Source organism: Pantherophis guttatus, chromosome 1, assembly GCF_059756535.1.
Source record: "Pantherophis guttatus breed Tessera chromosome 1, ASM5975653v1, whole genome shotgun sequence".
NCBI classification, from domain to species: Eukaryota; Metazoa; Chordata; class Lepidosauria; order Squamata; family Colubridae; genus Pantherophis; species Pantherophis guttatus.
In genome coordinates, this window is record NC_142063.1 from 152921336 (window position 1) to 152928646 (window position 7311).

The window sequence follows — 7311 nt, forward strand, 5'->3', positions numbered from 1 at the left end:
AAGCAAATATTAAACAAATCAACACATTCAATGTATATGATTTCCTAGTTGTTAACCACCCCTCCAGAAGTTTAATTTTAAGGTCTCAGGTGAATGAAAGGCTATATTAAGGTTCGGTAGGCAAACACTTTGTTCAGTGACACTACTTTGTTCATACATAATTGTGTGTATAACACTTTACAGTTTTTAGTCTCTTGAAAGCATTACTTAAGAGACGGTCTCTATTTCCTGTCCTGGTGGGAGAAAGAGGAAGAGTAGTCTGCCTTTCCATTACTCCTGATCCTTTCAAAGGGATCCATTGTAGTGGTAGTGCACCCTCACATCTGAGAAGAGATCACTGCCAAGATCATGACTAGCTCTGAAAAGCAGAAAATGGAGTACAGTGTGTTCTGCCAAAAACAGGTACAGTAAATGGCTCTCCAATGTTAACAGATATAGTATGCTTCCATTTTAAGTGAAATATTTCCTGCCTACTAGTAAAATGATGATATTCATGTTTACTCAAAAGACCTCCTGGTTCAGACAGCTTATGTCCAAGTTATTTGTGGAATATCAACCTTGATCTGGGACTCCAGGGTTGATAACTTTTCTATGTTCTGAGACAGTCAGAGAGACAGTCTGTCTCTCATTCTGAGTTTCAGTACTGATAGAGAAGTAACTATCACTTTGCCTCCCCATGCAACAGTGACGCCCATTTCAAGAATGGAAGGAGGAAAATCATAGTCCCATTTCTGCATCCTTACAGAAAACTGATGTCTCTGGAAACTGAGCAAGTTTTCAGAACGTTGATTAATCTTTCATATATGATTTCCGGCAAACAGGAATGTGTCACTATTGGTTTCGCTTATACAGAGATGTAGATCAAATAAATAAATCAGAAAACCTGCCAGAAGGGCACTGACGTTGCTGAAAGGAGAAGTGTTACACAATTAAACCTGGGTATGAGTCAGCTTGTAGAAAATGGCTGAGGCTATTTTTCAGCCAAAGACTTGAAATGAAGACTACATTGGTAGATGTATCTTTGTCGTTTTGGAGGCAGTCACAACCATCATAACACTTTGTCTCAACAACCAAACAGTAATTCAAGCTTGGAAGAAAAAAATTGAATGTGCTCTGGTCACAACTCGTAATACATTACAACACCTAAAAAGTGTACTGTGCACTGATGAAAAACACAGAAGCATCTCTTGATAGTATTCCACAAGATGGTTTTTCTGGCAAAATGAGGGAGGAAGGTTTTGTGGGTTCTGTCCTTTTGCTGCAGAAGTTTCTGGACATCTACTCTAAAGAAATTGGAGATATTCAGGAATATAGCTCTGGAGGATACAGATTGCAGCAAAAGTTATCTTCCTTCCTGCCAGGAGGAGAGACTACTGCAATTGTCAAAGTTCAGAGGTCACATTGACTTTAAATGCAAGTCTGCTCTTCTGATTTCCGGCGCTCCCGCGTGCATGAAAGCCAGCTGGCGTGCTGGAACCCAGAAGAGAAACAGGTGATGACTGGCGTGCCCGGATAGATGGCTCTGCATGCCACTTCCGGTATGCATGCCATAGGTTCACCATCAGGGTCCTATCAAATGCTTCATTTGCCTATATAAAACAATCAAAACATACTATGATTCTGCTGGGCCTTACAAATGTGATGCTGTTTCTTCCTCCAGAGTTATTGCTGCCTACAATGTCTCCAAATCATCAGAAATGTCCTCAGAAATGGCTCTACCATCACTAGAGCTGCTACTGCAGTTTCTACTTGTATAAAAGGCTCTTAAGTTTAGTGAAGGGTCGATTACTGTCCCTCTTTAGCAGAATTGAGCTGAAGCTGTAAAGTTTGCACGAATATCACCTGTTTGCAAGTAATGAATATTTGCCTTGGAGGGCGTGAAAGATCAAACATCGTCTTTATTTTCAAGGGGTATTTCCATCGCAGGGTTCCTTGTAGTTTCTTTAGGTTATAAGTGAACTAGCATACAGCAGCTTCTCTATATGAAAATTAAGTTATCACCAATTCAGTACATAGAAAAAAACAGTGATACTGATCCCTTAAATCATCATACCAACATAATTCAGAATAAATATGTACGGACAAGAGGTAACAAGGTCAATGGTTCTGACAAGATGACCCTAACGATCACAAGAACAAAAACAGTTGTTTCTTGCAAAAAGGACAACAGTGTCAGATCCAGATTTTATCATTAAAAAAAAATATTGTCTCAAAAAAATAAAGCATGGCTGCAAGTCATTAAAAATATCCCTGTAGATCCACTCCAGCAAAGCAACTTGTCCCTGCTTATATGGTGTAAACTAAATAGAATGCAGAGCAAACATGAGTCAATACATTGTAAAAGTCAACAACTATCCACAAAGTGTTTATTTACTTAAATCGCCCGATAGGCAAAGCTGTCTTGATAGTTTACAATAAAACTCAATAAAAATACAGAATCAGAATAAAAACAGCACAACAAAATGCAAAGTAAACATATCCTATAATTTGGCGGCCACAAGGTGGACATCCAAAAACTAAAACAATATAAATTAAAATGCAGTCGAAAGCATGATAAAAGCCACTTTAAAAGCTGGGGAAAGTAGAAGGGTCTTCAGATGTCCCTAAACAACGCTGGTGTGGATGTCAGTTAAGCCTCATGGGGAAGGGAATTTCATAAACGGTGCCAGGCCAGGGCTATCAATGTAAAGATTTTAATTGGTTTTAATTGTGGGATTTTAAATTTGGGGGTTTTATAATTATAAAATATATATAATTATATATATATATATATATATATATATATATATATATATATATATATATATATATATATATATATATATATAATTATAAAACCTTGTTGTTCCGCCAGGCCGGGCTATCAATGTAAAGATTTTAATTGGTTTTAATTGTGAGATTTTAAATTTGGGAATTTTATAATTGAGCCAATTATTTAATAATTTTAATTATTTTTAAATTTTGTTTGTCTTTGTGCTTTTAATCAGGCTGTACACCGCCCTGAGTCCTTCAGGAGAAGGGCGGTATAGAAATAATAAAATAAAATAAAATAAAATAATAAAATAAAATAAAATAAAATAATAAAATAAAATAAAATAAAATAAAATAAAATAAAATAAAATAAAATAAAATAAAATAAAATAAAATAAAATAAAATAAAATAATAAAATAATAAAATAAAATAAAATAAAATAATAAAATAAAATAAAATAATAAAATAAAAAAATAAAATAAAATAATAAAATAAAATAAAATAAAATAAAATAATAAAATAAAATAAAATAAAATAAAATAAAATAAAATAAAATAAATAAATAATAAAATAAATAAACTCCCAGCCCATGGGCCAGATGTGTTACACGCTGGCCATGGCCACACCCGGTTTAGCGAAGGGGGGGAAGTCCCAATATGTCACGTGACACCGCCATAACGATGTGAGTTTGCCACCCCTGGCTTATACAGTAGAGGTTCACCTTTGTAAATTCACCAGTTGAATTTACACTAGTATTTCTCAGGAATGGAAAAATGAAATAGCTTTTCTTTAAAAAATAATAATACAGATAGTCCTCAACATACGACCACAATTGAGCCCAAAATTTCTGTTGCTAAGCAAGACATTTGTTAAGTGACTTTTATCCCAACTGTACAACCTTTCTTTGCCACAGCTGTTAAGTGAATTCACTGCCGTTGTTAAATTGGTCGCATGATTGTTAAGTGAATCTGGCTTCCTCATGGACATGACCCCGGGACACTGCAATCGTCATCAATATGAGTCAGTTACCAAGTATCTGAATTTTGATCCCAGGATGATGGGGATGCTGTGACAATTGTACGTATGAAAAACGGCACTTTTTTCAGTGCCATTGTAACTTTGGTCACTAAACGAACTGTTGTAAGTCAAAGGCCTACCTGTAATTGATTTTCTGCAGACTCTTGAAATCCTGAATTATTATTTTTTTCCCCCCTAAGCTTAGGAAAACTCCCTAAAGTATTCAGTTCTGGCTATTTTGGCAAAAAAAACTATTCTTTGATTTCAAAGAACCAAAGATTCCTTCTATGGCGGCCTGATTCAGTTCAGGCATTAAATGCACATTTCTTCTTTCAGTTTCTTCAACTTGGGGAAAATAATGTTGCTCCACTAGATGGAACCACATCACTTGCTTTATTTTGTTTGGTAGCGGCTTGAGTTTTGTTTTGTTTTTTCTTCTCAGAAATCTATGCTTATTTAAATCTTTATCAGTTGAGCCTTTCACACAAAAGAATACCGAACAAGCTCTAGCTGTTTTTTTTAACTTTTTTAAAGTGTACTTGAATTCAGGCCTACAAGGACAAAGGTTGCTGCTTCATTAATAGGCAGTTGAGGACTTCTGCAATCTGTGAGGTGCTCAGAAAATGCTCCATTTAATTAATTCTTAAAGGAAAATTCTGTATTGTTGCATTAAGTGACATTACATGAATGTTAGTTTTTCATTAGAGGAAAATTAATACCCAAAAGGAGAACATTAAATTGCTCGCCTGCTGTAATTTTTAAATAAGTATAGGCAGACACTGAATAAGTATGAAGAAAGTATACTAATGAGTTTGGCAGGAGTCCCTCTTGCTGTATCGTATTAATGAATTAATTTCTCTTTAGACTTAATAGGCTGTGTTTTATATAGTTCTTCCATGGAGCTGAATAGCATTTATTACTTTAGTGTAGGGACTACTGCTGAAGAGGCTGCTTTCCCAGGCCTGTTTTACTCAGCAAATAAGGTAGCAAATATTGTTTCCTATCCTTAAACATCCATAACAAAAAATAAAATAAAAAATAGAACATTCTTTAATAGAACTGAATCTAAGGCTGCGTCTTTGCTTGCATCTAACCATGGCATAAAGGTATTTACGGGATATCCTTTTTATTTCTTTGACCCCCATAGCATTACTTTCATTTCATGCCCACCAGAGAGACGGAAGGAAGTCATCCGAGGTTGTGCTGCTATTAAAATAGGATTTTCCTCATTATTCCAACCCAGTGGTGGGTTCCTCCCAGTTCCGCCTGGTTCCGCCGAGCCGGTAGCGGTGATGATATGACATCACCGAACCAGTTCTCTTTGTTCAGGAGCTGCCCACCACCGCGTTATTCTTACCTTTTATTTGGCCCAGTCCCCAATCTATTCGCTGCCTCCCAAGCCCCAACTGATTGGCTGGGGCTTCAAAGGGCTGCCCTACAGCTGATCAGTGTTAAAAGGCAGTGTGGTGGTAGACCGGTGCCTCCAAAAACAAATGAAGTAGACCAGTGCCTGGTAGACCGGTGCCTCCAAAAACAAATGAGTAGACCGATGCCTCCAAAAACAAATGAGTAGACCAGTGCCTCCAAAAACAAATGGGTAGGCTGGTACAGCTCTGCAAGCAGTTAAAAGCCTGGTAGACCAATACCTCTGCTGAATCCTAAAGAATTGCCACATGACCATCAAGCCACGCCCACAAAATAAGCCACGCCCACAGAACCGGTTAGTAAAAAAAATTTAGAACCCACCCCTGTTCCAACCCCACTTAAGGTGGGCCTGAACATGTGTAAAATATGTCAGACTTCAGCTGTCATCACTTCAGAAGCAAAGTCTGGTGACTAGAAGTATTGTAGATAGAAACCAAGAGGCAGTGATTGGCTCTTCCATGATGTCACATACCCATCCCATATTATACCTGACCAGTTCCTTTTGCCAAATTCTTGCTCTTGTTTCCTTAAAAAACCGCACCAAAATGGGGCTTCTATCTTGGTGGTTCATCAGATATATGTGGTAGCTTTGCATGCCAGTGCGAGCTTTATTAGTTTTGTGCAAGACTAAAACAGTTTAACAGTGAAATGCAATAGAATTGTCTAGGGCCTTGATGGCAAACCTATGGCACATGTGCCCAAAGTGGCACGCGGAGCCATGTTGCCTGGCATGTGCGATGACTTCCAGGTTTCTGGCGCACAGGCATGCACGCATGACGAACTGGCCTTTTTGCGTGCATCAGTGCCAGAAACTGGAAGAACTGGTCTTTCATTTTCCTGAATGAGCATGCACGGCAGCCAGCTGATCATTGCATACACATGCACGCCAGAAACTCGGAAGAGTAGCTGGCTGGCGTGCATGCTCGTGCCGGAAACCGGAAGTTTATTTTCAGGCGGGCGTATGTACCCTGGGCAGCTCCTCTTCCAGGTTGCAGCCCGGACACGTGCACTCCCTTTTTGGCACTCGGTATCGAAAAGGTTTGCCATCACTGGTCTAGGGCAAGGGTTCCCAATCCCTGGGCCGTGGCACACTATTGGGCCATGAGCTGTTCACAACCGGGCCCCGGAAACAGCAGCTGAGTGCATGCGTGCATCCCCCACTTGCATGAGTAACAGGTGAAGTCGTGCACGTGCGCTCCATTTACGCAAGCAGTGGGCATGTGTGCCCGACATTGCACAAATGGAGCTGTGTGCATGTGCCCTTGCCAGTCACTCGCAATGAACCATCCCTTCTCCCACCCCTGCCGGTCTGCAAAGCCGGAAAGGTTGGGGAACGCTCATCTAGGAAGATAAAATTCTCTTCCTTCCTTCCTTCCTTTCTTCCTTCCTTCCTTCCTTCCTTCCTTCCTTCCTTCCTTCCTTCCTTCCATTCTTTCTTCCTTCCTTCCTTCCTTCCTTTCCTTCCTTCCTTCCTTCCTTCTTTTCCTTCCTTCTTTCCTTCCTTCCTTTTTTCCTTCCTTCCCATTCTCAGTATACCTAGGACAATTGGGAAATTCCAACCTCAGAGCATTTTAATACAGGAGTGAGGATTCCTCTGCATGGCTCTAATCATACTTCCTTCATTTCAAAGAAAGTATGAAAACCCCTCTGGAAATGCAGCAATTTACTGTAGATAATATAACAGAGATAATTTGCTTCTATTAAAATAACTGAGATGTAAAAGTATTTAAATTGGAGCTTAGATCAAGCCTGCAAATCATTTAAAAACTCCATCATTTCAATTTCTAACTAATAAATGATTTTAAAGCATATTTCTGATGTTTTCTGAAAAGGGGCATCACTTTTTCCCCCCAAACAGTACAGAAAAGGCTTGTTATTTGTTGGTTGGTTGGTTGGTTGGTTGGAGATTGTTGTTTTTTGGGAAAGCTACAATATGCCTTAATGCCACATAATAGCAATAGCAATAGCACTTAGACTTACAGCATATACTGCTTCACAGTGCTTTTACAGCCCTGTTTACAGGTTTACAGAGTCAGCATATTGCCCCCAAGAATCTGGGTCCTCATTTTATCGACCTCAGAAGGATGGAAGGCTGAGTCAAACTTGAGCCTGGTGAG